The sequence below is a fragment of the Strigops habroptila genome, chromosome 3, assembly GCF_004027225.2.
Source record: "Strigops habroptila isolate Jane chromosome 3, bStrHab1.2.pri, whole genome shotgun sequence".
NCBI lineage: Eukaryota > Metazoa > Chordata > Aves > Psittaciformes > Psittacidae > Strigops > Strigops habroptila.
In genome coordinates this window covers 44,072,973-44,085,542 of record NC_044279.2, presented here as the reverse complement: position 1 = coordinate 44,085,542, position 12,570 = coordinate 44,072,973, and positions in this window count along the sequence as shown.

The following is a 12,570-nucleotide window of genomic DNA, read 5'->3' as shown; positions in this document are numbered from 1 at the left end:
TATCTCAGCCCGTGGGAGTTACATTCTTCCAACTCTCCTCCCCATCCCTCCGGGAGCGGGGGGAGGAAGAAGGGGGGGGAGTGAGCGAGAGTCTGCATGGTTCCGAGTTACCAGCTGGGCTCAAACCGTGACAGGAAGTCAAAGTATTTCTCTTGCTGAACCCAAGGGCAGGCTGATATAAGACAAAGTGCATTATCGGCAATCAGTTATTCATATTTCATGTGTCAGTAGATCACTAGATACTGATGAATAGGAATTATACCTATTGCTGAGTGTTTATAAGATTATATAACACTGATTTATGGTTACACTTGAATTTGCTGACCCCTGAAGGCAGTGCTCAGGATACCCTTTAAGGTAAAGTTTTTCTGATTTAATGGCAGGACGTACAGTTTAGGTAGGTACAAAAAGCATGGTGAGCAGCCTGGAACCTGAAGGCTGAAGGAATCATTTTGCTGAATGCCTCTCTCTTCCCTTTTCAGGGATGTGTGCTCTGTGTCAAAGTGCTGGCATCTTTTTCAACATGTATTCTCCTTGTCAAACTTTCTGGTATTATCTTTCATCCTTTCTTCTGATTGTTGTTATGTGCTTACTGATATTTTTGGTTATTCTATATTTCTTCCAAGACTGTACAGGAAAAGATGAATACTGAAACGGAGACTACAGAAATTTTCTTGAACCGTAAAGAAGGCAGAGTAAGAATAAGCTGTTTGGATGCCAGATCATATAACAGTAGACCAGATCTTGCTACTTTCTGTGGGAAGAAAACCATGCCTGGTACTGAAAAGTAGTATAAAAAAAAAGTTATCATTTAGAATTGTTTAAAGGCAGAGACCCCTATTCTAAGAGCTTTGATGGACTAGATGGAGAAAGATATGAGCATGTATCTTTCAGTGTTTCCCATTTGACAGACTTTACAGGTATGGCTCTTTTTTGTAGCATGTGACTGAAACATCTACAAGCTCAAATATGAGCTTAATTTTCCTCATATTTTGTTATATAAACTTCATCATGTTTGGGTTCTTTTTTTTGATTGTTTTGTTAAATTTTGAGGATAACATCTCTGAAATTCTATTTGAAATCCCTCTTTTGATTTAGTACACATTTTACACTGTTCATAGCTGCCCTGTTCTCCTTTCTTCTGCACATATTTTCCCTGCTATTGTATTAGACTTTTCTTTCTTTTTCTATGAGCAGATAATGACTCACATTATCACTGAAAGAGATGTATTATAAAGTAACAGTAGTAATAGAGCAATAGAGATAAGGTCTAATTTATTCAAAAGTCTCAAGGCCAGATAATAGAATTTTAATTATTTACGCATTTTGAACAACTAAACCACAAAAGTAACTGGGCTTCTTTAATGATAAATGCAGGGTTATCAGCAATGATCAGTTCTTTCTGTTATCGAGAAACAAGAAAACTATGGTTTTGCTTAATTTATTCTGGTAGTTTCCAGTTAGTAAAGACTAATTGTAAAGACTAATGTAATTTTCTTTAAATGAAGACAAGCTCTATTTCTACTGTATGCAAATACTTCTAGTTTACTCATGAAAGTAACTATGAATATAAAGTTGATGTTAACACTGGTCAACAAGGATATTCATGTCGTAATTGCTAAATAAAAAATTCTTGCCTACAGAAGACTCCCCAGCTTCAGAGGGACAAATTTCCCCAGCTTCTTCCCATTTCCATGTTGAAAGACATGCCTCAGCACTGTAAATACAGCTGTTCTGCAGCTGCTTAATTCACTAACAAGCTTTGATTCTGTACGTACTGATCTTTTGTAACTGTGATGGTGCTTGCTAAGCTCCTGATAGTCTTCTCTGCTCCAGACCTTCTTCCCACCTCCTGCCTTCTGAGTAGGGGAATTATGAGAGGTTTCTTGGGGACTAGTTCTTTGGCTTCTCCTATGTGGTACCTTAAACATTCCTGTTTTCATTGGTTAGATTTATTCTGATATCGTGGGAGATAAGATTTTGGTAACATATATCTATGCTGACATGTTCATCTTAGCTGCACTAAACCCAGGAAACATAGGTTCCTTCTAAAAACATCTGTGTATTACACTCATATGTCCGATTTTCCTGAACAGTAGTAAAATGGGGTGGAGAGGGCATTATCAGGGTTACTCTAAGAGTCAGGATGGGACTGTTTTACAGAATCTGAGCCAGTTTTCACATCTGAGAACAATTTTGTATAACCTACCCCCTGAGTGATCAAAATCCTTCCTACCACCTTGTGCAGAAGGACACATCTGAGAAATCAGAATCTATCATAAATATTAATCTGGACTGGTAACTAAGGTCAAATCACAAAGACCTTAATCTGTAAAAATTTTTAACCTCAATGGTAAATTTTCCTGAAGTAGAACAGGTAGGATTCATATAACTAAGCAATTGGTAAGCTATTTTGTGGTCAACAGATAATAATGAGGTGGTGGCTTAGCTTGTTCTATTTGAAAGAGATTCCTCAAGCTATGAAACTGTCTGAAAGCACAACAACCTATACCAAAGAATGTATGTATGCAACAAAAATTGAGTGCCTTCCCATTTATTAGATTCTTTCTGCCTTCCCTTTTGTAAGCTGATTTTTATTATGTTACTAATGAATGACAACTTTTTGTTTTCACAAACCATGGTATTCATGGTACGATATGGTTAAAATACTAACACTAAGCTGCTTTTAGGGCAAAAATTTCTTTTAGGAATGATTCTGAATAAAAACAAGTTTCTGAAAAATAACCCCTAAGCAAACCCTAATTCAAAACAATTTTAGTGCAGAAGCAATATATATGTTACAGGCCAATCAAAATGCTTTCCTTCAGTTTCAGAATTTTGATTTGCTATTTTAGTGAAATATAACACAAAATTAAAAAAAAAAAAATAAGAAAGGAAAAAGTAATTGCAGAAAAGTTAAAACAAAAGGTTTTGTTTGGTACGAGTAGTAAAAAACATCTGAATGCAGTTCCTTATACTAATGTGATACAGCTTTGTCAACTATAGGTAGAGATGCTGATTCTCCTGAATGAGTGAATTTGTTTCTGACAGCAGTTAGTAGAAATCATCCTCCAAATAGCTCAGAACATTTCTCTGAATCAACATTAGAAAAGATTTGAAAATAAGCTGGATTCAGGAAACCATGTGCAACATTATGATAGGCAACAGTCATTCATACTTAAGAAAATTTCCCGTAATAGCAATTAAAATGGCGGTTAAATTTGTTTTAGTTTCCTGCATAATATATTTCTGGGAACTTGTCAGCAATAGATCACTTTTCTAGTGAAGAAAGAACTACCAAGTCTTAACATCACAGCTTAGGTATCTGCATGCATCTTAGTAGTATGAGTCCCATACTAAAAAATTGCTCCAAATAAAGAGTATTATTTTCTTTATCATCTCCTTTTTGTTGTGTCTTTAGTCAGCACCAGTCATAGTATGAGCCTGAGAACTTAAACTTGCAGGACTTCTGCTGGGGCTGAACTTACTCAGATGCATCATTTCAAAACCATAATAATAAACACCAAAGAAATATTTATAGCTGTATCTCTACCTTCTGAAAAAAAGGAGAAAAAGAGGGGGAAACTCAAATTCTATTCCAATATGTTCCAAATCTATGTCACCTTAATCTATCCAAGGTTAAAATAGCATGATTTATGTGAAGAAACTTCTGTCTGTAACGAGCTTTTCATTGTTCAGCTTTTAGTTCTCGATCATGAGTTATCAGTGAGATTACCTACTCTCAAAATCTGAAACAATCAAATACTTCAGGCAATGGCCTTTCCCTGGGACGGAAAACATACAGCTTGCACCATAACTGAACTGACAACTCTTACTGTGACAAAGGAATGTTGTGCCATTTTAATTATTTCACTGTGATGGCAGCCTAGCTCAGGACAAAAAGAAATATTAACTATTTGACTATTTGGCATGACTTTGAAATGCTACCCCTTTAGTTTTGAAAGTGTCTCAGGCTATACGTGAGGAGATCAAAATGTCTGCTAAACACATTAGCCCTAAAGGGTATTTTTTGAAGGACGTGGAAGAGTGATATTTGAAAGGAAAGGCTGATCTTACTTGTCTTCTTTCCCAAAACAATTATGTATGTAAAATCATGCAGGAAGTCTGCAGACTTATGTCTTAGAGTGTATTTGTGTTGGCTATTGTTGTTTTTTCTATAAGAATTACTGGTGTTCATAGATCTGAGAGGTATTTTGTGTTATGATATTGGTCAATGATAAAAATGGTCTGTCTAAACAAGGTGAAGTCTTTTGGCAAGCTGCCAGTCTCAACTCTCAGTACTACACTTTTTCAGTATTTGTTTATATTATTTATTCAATCACCATAGCTACATGCATTAAACATTTCACACCTGCAAGTGACAAAAAAACAACTTTCTAATTTTTTGGCATCCGTACCTTAAGGAAAAGCCTAGGCCAAAATCTGCTATTGACCTCTATCTCTACATTGTTTAATTCAAGAGACCAGATGTTTACGCCACTAGCTAAGTCCTGCTTTAAGATTTTTAAAGTTTCTTAATACAGCAAACTACAAGTTAATGAAACTACATGCTTGTGTGTATGTATTTATAGACACATATGTATGTATGTGTTTATACATATAAATTTATAAAAAGCACATAATTTCACGGTATGTTAAGACATTTCAATTTTTAATACTGCTGAATATTGCGAAACTTGCTGAAGAAGGCCTCAGTGGTTAGCTAGCCAAGACACTTAGTATCTCACTTCAGATATTCAGGGCAATGCTGTATAAATGATAGCTGACACTGTAAGACTTCCTTGCAGCTAATGAACCACAGATTGAGGTTTAACCATCATTTTAGTAACTGTTCACACATGAAGACAAAGTTCATCATACGGATTTTACTGAAGGATAGTTCATGAGACTATTATATACGATAAACATTTTATCTTTTGAACTATGATGTATTTTCTCTCTGTTATGTTCCACAGTTATTTCTACTCATTTTTCCTATTTTTTCCATACATTTTTGTATGTATATGGAACCTGTCTACACAAAAAGAGAAATTCAACAGTTTAAGACAAGGGTTAAAAAAAAAAAATAAAAAAAAAAAAAAATCAACTATTAAAAAAATCTCTTCTATAGCTTCAGAACTTTTTTTTTTCCAGAACTTTCTAGTTTGGAAAGTCAGGGAGTCATATTTGATTCTTCTTGATTTACATGATTGCTCTGGGGTTTTTTTTGTTTTCTTTTTAAAGGAAAGGTTTTACCAAACTTCCCACTGTTCAAAACTCTCCTAATCCAAGATTTTAGATTAGAATACCTTAGAGAATAGGGAACACTAAAAAAAAGAGCTTGCTAGAAGTGCTGTTTGGTTTTAAGGCATCTGTTTTACTAACTACATAACAGGATGAGATAGAAATGGACAAAAATATTTTATTCCCATCAGACTAGATTTCACAAAGCTAGGTCTGGTATATTTACTATGTCTGACCACTTGGATGACCTTCTCCAAGCTGCCTAGAGAGTGTTTTTTAACTGTCTGTAAAATATATAGCATAGGGGAAGAGAGAAAGGAGAACCTCTAGGGACTCAATCAAACCTGCTAACTGTAACTAACATATTTCCTGAAGTGAAAAGATTTTCTTACTGTAAATAAGACACATTCTCTTCTTAGTTAAGGGACTTGTAAACTCTGGGAAGGGGAACACACTAGCAGCGAATAAAGTTACTCTTTGACAGAGTACTTTCCAGCTAATACCTTGCAGTCTTAGGCTAATCAGGACAGTACCTCAGAACTCGTTATAGGAAAAATAGCTCTGCAAAAGAGTGAAAGGTGTAAAACAGTATGCAGACTGTTAGTGGACAATACAGTAATCCAAATACACCACAAAAGCACACTCATCCCTAAATCTTATTAAAATAAAACCAACTAGAAACTGTGGGTGACTAGAAAATGTGTCTAATGCTTTGGCTTTGCTATTCATTGAAAACACTCTGTAGCACCTAGTGGTCTACTATCTGATGTTGGTCATTCTCAATGTGTTTTATACATCAGAAGAGAGCAATTCTGGGGTGTGACTAATGAACTTTGTGTAGGACAGAGAGAGTCATATTGGCTCTTACATCTGAAGAAACTTAGAAGAAAACCCACAGTCAAGACTCGGGAGAAGATCCAAGTCTTTATCCACTTCCACTAGTGTACAATACACTCTGTGCCAGTTGCTACTGCCGTAAGATCATAATAAGTTACCTGCTTTGGCAAGAAAATGATTACAGCTGTTCTCTGGTGGATCAAAATATAGGTCCTACCAGAGCGCAGTTTATTTCTTTTGGACTATATTTTCTTCTACTTTGTCTTCTTTGGTAGCTGCTACTTCTTTAAATTATTTGGAAAAGCATTCTTTTGAAAAATATAATCAGGCAAAGCTTCCTTCTGCTCAAGAGAATAAACATGCTCACAGTAGATATGGGAACTCTGTGCCTTCCAAATGTATCTTCTTTCTTGTTTTTGTCTTGGGGGACAACATATAATATAAGGAAATAAATTCCCTAACCTTTTATGAAAAGGTAGTCTACTAGCTAAAAACCAAGAAATGGTTTAATCTCACCCCTTTTTTTTTTTTTTTTCTTTAGTCTGGTGATTTCCATTCATTGCTTCATCCCTTTTGGTTTCTGTTGAGCCAAGTCAGCTGGCCTATCTTGGCAAAAATCCCAGGAAGAAAGAGGTTAATTGCTGCACTTACTAGCTGATGCCCAGCTGAAGAGATTTAGATCAGTGGCTTTATAGAAGAGGATTGGTAAAAACAACTTTAAAAGAGTTTGAAAGAGCACCCTGGAAGAAATAGGAAAACTTCTTCACTTTCAAGACTATGTGTTTAAAAACGTGAATACTGATCCGAAGAGTCACAGCCAGCACTTGGTTTTTCAAAACAATCAGTATACTTTCCCTCTATTTTGCGCTGTATGAATGGAAATGCTTCAGCTTCTCATATATTCTAATGGACTCATTTCACCTGATACCAGGTCATGTTGATTACAGCAAATAAACAACCCATTATTTTTCTATGCAGAACGTAAAATATGCAAGACCTCTGTGTGAGAGTTCTACTCCTTGCAGAAAGCAACATTATAAGTAGTATGAATAAATGTGATACTAACATAATTTCAGCAAGTATATTGAATCTTTTTGTAGTGTTTTGTAGTTTTGAGCATGTCTCTCAAAATAAATGATTGCCCCTCTCCCCCTTTGTTTGCATTTCTTCTTCCACATGGAAATAAAAGAATCTAGAAATCCTGGTTTGATTTTTTTTGTCTTTGTTTCATTTTGTTTTGTTTGGAAAACCATCTATTTGGATGAGATGAAAGTAAAACTCACTTTACCCTTAGAAGGCTTTAGATTTTATAAGCTAGTGAGTTTTATGTGTGTTCTCTCAAAAGTTTTCTTCCCCAGCACACACCCCAGTGGAAATCCCTTCTATGCAAATAGCTTCCCTTAGTTCACTGATGCACTTTATTATCTGTTTATTTTACATTATTCTGCTAAGGAACAAATTTTGCCCTTGGATGCACAAATGTGGCTTCTATTAGCATAATGAAAGTTGCATGTGTGCATCCAAGGGTCAAATCTTTCCTTAAAAGTGAGATTTATCTTCAAATTAGCTACTCTAACAGTCCTGGCTAGGGCTTCAACTACATGAATCAATTTTATTAAGAAAAGATGAACTGTACTGGAATTCTTTTTAAAACCTACTTGTTAAAATGTGCAGATAAGAGATTTAGATACCAGCAAAAGCCTAACTCTATACACATTTTCTGTGGTGTAAATCTGGATAATTTCCAGTGATTTTTTCTAACACTTTGGCTCCAATGACATGTAAGTTGAGAGTCCTAGAAAATAATTGAGCTTTCGTGTGATTTTGCAACATCGCTTTGAAGTTAATAGGAATCCGTGTACATAAACTTCCTTTGCAAGATTAGAGCCTAACTAACCAAGGACTTTGGTCAGGTGTCAAGGACAGTATAAGGAAAAGGAGATTTCAAATTCTTCTCTAGACATTTCAGTTTCCTTTATATTTCTTGGGGAAGACCTAGAATTCCTAATTTTTGAGATATAAATTGTGACTACTTGGTGGTTTTGAGTATATACATGAATTTATTTAAACAAATGTTATATATTTTTATATATTTATAATAGTCGATTCTGGCTATTGAACTAGTAAACATCACTGAATTATAATACTTTTAGTTACAAGAGAAATAACTGCTTTAGGAACAGAACATATTTTCAAAACTGCTCAGGATCTGCTACTATCAATAACGTCAAGAACAGTTAATTCTGGGCTTACTGTGCTAAAATAAAAATTAACTCCAAATTGTCACAGTAATCAGATGGTTCCCTTTTAGAAGATCCTTTCACAGACATTACTGTATCTTTCAAATTAAGATCTTTCTTAGAGTTTCTTCCTCTCATGCAGATAGTTCAAGCTATTTTTTTCTTTCCTGAATTAGTAATACAATATGATGTACAAGCAGACACAAATTACAAGGAATTTAGGGTGGGTTAATTTTTATAGGTATATTAATTACTTAGGAAGTTAAATAGTTGCCTTCTGTTTCTGTCCTTCAGTGTATAATTTACTTCTAGCTTGTTCAGAACAACTTGTAGTCTCATACTTATTTTTTCTTTCATAAAAATATCACCGACTGCTAAATTTTAAATCATGCATATTATTCCCCCTTTCAGCATAAGTTTACTTCATTTCCCAGTATTTTAGTTAAATATTTCACCTATAGTGAACTCCACAGTCAGTGGTCAGAACTCCAGATTACTTTCTCTTGTGCATTTAGCAAAGACGATGGGCAGATTCAGTCTTCATCCCACCTTGGATGTTAAGGTGCACGCGAAGACATGCAAATAGGAGCACTGCATATATTAGTGACAGAATCATTGTTTAATTAAGCAGGAAAATGAAAGACTGGCTTTTTTTATAAATGTTATCATTATTACATCTTCATCATTCTTTCATATGATGAACCATAAATTCCTGTACACATTAATAAAGTATACATATCTTATGTTTCATATTAAATATTTTTTATATATATATAGGGGAGGCTTTATTCTTTTGTAGGACATATGCTAGGTTCAGGAATATGATTTGAAGTCTTCATTCACCCTGAAAGACCAATTTTTAATAGTTTCTGTAGATATAAACATGTTTGCATACTTGCTGCTGGGATTAACTGAAGCATATACTTATCAATAATTGGGCTTATAATTCAATTTGTCCTATTAAAAAGTAAAATGAAGTGTTATCATCTCCAAGAGTCTTTTGATTAACAATGAAGGATTAGTATTTAATAACCTAGGGAAAAGAAAAAAATCTTTCATGTACTTTCTTAATCCAGTTAGTTATCTTTTAAGACATGAAAACGCAGTTACAGTTTTTATAACACTACGAAAGTTTTGTGCATCACACAACTAAATTGGGAAAACTCTATTTTAAGTCCTTTATATGTATACAAGAGAAAAGAAAGCCGATTTTTCTAACTGTGCATATTATTTCCATTATCTGGCAGCATATCAAGAGATTTATGACAGTTTCAAACCAAATTATATTTACTGAGAATTTAAAATAAAAATTTGAATAGATTTGTATTTCTTTAATTAATTATATATAAAAGATGTTAAGAATTTGGGAGTTTAAAATAGAAGGCATTTAACACACATATGAAACTTACATTTATTCAATGTTTTCTTTTAGGGGTTAATTCTTATGGGTATTTAATGCATGCAATATATCTAATGTAACTATCTTTTTATAGAACACTGACAGACTGTAATAATTTCATGGTGGCTAAAAGCCACTGTCCGGGATGAATTAAAAGTTTTATAACTAGTCTTAAAGGATTAAAAGAATATGTGGTAATTCTCAAACAACAAAGTACAGCCTCACTGTAAAGTCTCTCAATAGGAAACTTCTCAGATAAGGAAGAGGCTTCTAGAGGCCATAAGAAAGAAAGGGAAAAAAAAAACAAACTAACAAAACAAAACCCAAAGAAGAGTGTTGCGGAATTTACTTAACATAAGAGTATTAAACTGGGTGTAAAGACATGGAGCAGGGAGTGTAACTAGCTTTAACCTTGTGTCCAACAGTAGCTATAAGCATATGCCTCTGAATGAGTAAGAATAGGACAGATATGTTACTTGCCTTGAGTATTCTCCCTGTGCCTATTTCCAAAGCCATATGATGTTTTCATTTCACAGTCCACAGTGGATTTCGTCTGTGTGGTCTCCCCTTTGACCTGCATAAATTATAGCATCTTTTGGTGACAAGGGCCTTGTAGCATACTGCCTACTACCATTTCTACTTCCATACTGTCTGCTAACCATTACAGAAAATTCTTCAAAACCAGAGAAAACATATTGACTCTGCTGGTCATGATTATTCTTATCCTGTTCAAAGGATAACATTCTCAATCTTTCTGAACAGTTTTTGATCTATGATATCAAGACAACTTATCAAGCCAACTATCTGTCATGCAAGATAGACATGCAAGAACAAATGCAGGAACACTGGCTTGTGAAAAACTCTGCCAATGTTCCTCTGAAGCAGTAATCCATCAATGAGGTCTAAGCTTCAGAAGTAACTATACTGCAACCATGTCTGTGGTTGCATGCCTCATCCACAAACAAATCACTCCTAGGATAGATGATGAGATATCCCAATGGTGGCAATGTTTGTTGCCTAAGCTAGTAATATCAGTACAGCACGTCAGAAACAAAATTCTAAGTAAAAAATCATCAAAATGCACAGGCAAGGAGCTTAGTAGCAATAGATCATCCTTTGGCAGAAAGGTTCAACTCCTGCAGCTTTTAAACTAACAGAATACTGATTATTAGGGTCAATGAAGAAGTTTCTGTGAAAATAATTGTTCAGCAGAAACGCAGTTTTCAGAAAATTAGTGTTTTCCAAAGGCGGGGAGGGAAGGGAACTCTGCTGTTTTATTCGTGGTTTTTCCCTTCTACCTTTAGTTCTAAATTGGGTGGACCTGAAATCAAAATTTTTTTGAGACGTCTATGGCCTCAAAAACATTGGTTCAAAATTAATCTCATTTCCCTCTTGTGTCCATTACAACATAGTAATCATACACCTAACTCTCATTTTCTCCTGAAGAATAGGTTCCTTGATTAGACTATATGCAGTCTTTTTATTCTGACAAAATGGCCCGTGGTATTTTGGGAATCAAATAGCACTCTGTATAGGAGGGAAATATAATCCAGCCAAGAAGCCAATTTTATAAATGAAGAAGAGAACATTTAGTAATAACTGCGGTTCCCATGCAGAAATTTATCCTAACAGACTGAGTTTAATGACAGACTGACTTAAAAGAATTTTGCCCAGTTGCAGTGTAATATTCTTTCTACATTTTCTATATTCTGTCATTTGAACAATTTTTACTGGAAATTTAAGCCAATTAAAATTGCTGTAGTATAAACTCCCTCCATTTTAGGACTATTTCAGTACATGCTGATGTACTTGGTATCTCGCAAATTTGTAAATTCACACTTTTCTCTTAGATCTGGCAACTGAGAAGCCAATGAAAAAATTGTTATTTTACAGCCATGTTACAGCCATGTTATACTTGAGGGAAGACTATGTTTGTCAGATGATGGGGCATGAGTGAATCTGAAAATGGGAAAGCTAAATGTGGATGTCTTCATAGATATGTCTATGCTTGAGCTGGATTCTTGAGAGCTCACTGTTCACTGAAGAATTTATCATTATGATTCACGTAACCTAATGAACCATCCAGCTGTCCAGCCAGTCAGCTATATAATTCAGGATAAATTGAATTGCTTTGTATACTCCAAGAGCTCTATTTACTAGGGGCTTGAATTAGTTGTATAAACATTGTGAGCATGAGACAGCTGAAAGTATGTGAGAAAACAGCAAAAGGATGGCAGGTACAGCACTGATTCCCTGGAAGACTTAGAGTGTTGTCTGGAAGCCGGGCAGATTATCTTGGGACATCTTAAAAGCATTGGACACCTGCATATGGAAAACTGATTCTGGAGGTGTTTGATACTATTTAAGATGTTCACAGGCTCTGTGAAGCCACCACATAGGATTAGACCTAACAGAGAACTCACAGGAAACCAGAAGACATGGAGAGCAGCAGAAGGAAAGGTGGTATTTTAGGGTAACTCAAGTGGCCTTAGAGTCTGAGTGGTGGCAGATGAATTGTATTATTTATCTCAGGGTGACTCTTACACCTAATGACTTCCATTGGGTAAATTCATGGACATGTCCCACTCTTTTAAGTGCTTGTCATGCCACACCTGGAATACTGTGTTCAGTTTGGGTACCCACTACACAAAAAAAGGTGTGGACACGCTGGAGAGGGTCCAGGGAAAGGCTACAAAGATGATCAAAGATTGGGAAGCCTGGTCTATGAGGAAAGGCTGAGAGAATGGGGTTTGTTCAGCCTTGAAGAAAAGAAGGCTTAGGGGAAACCTTATCATCATGCTCTAGCGTTTAAAGGGTGGCTACAAAGAAGACAGACTCATGGAAAAGTCA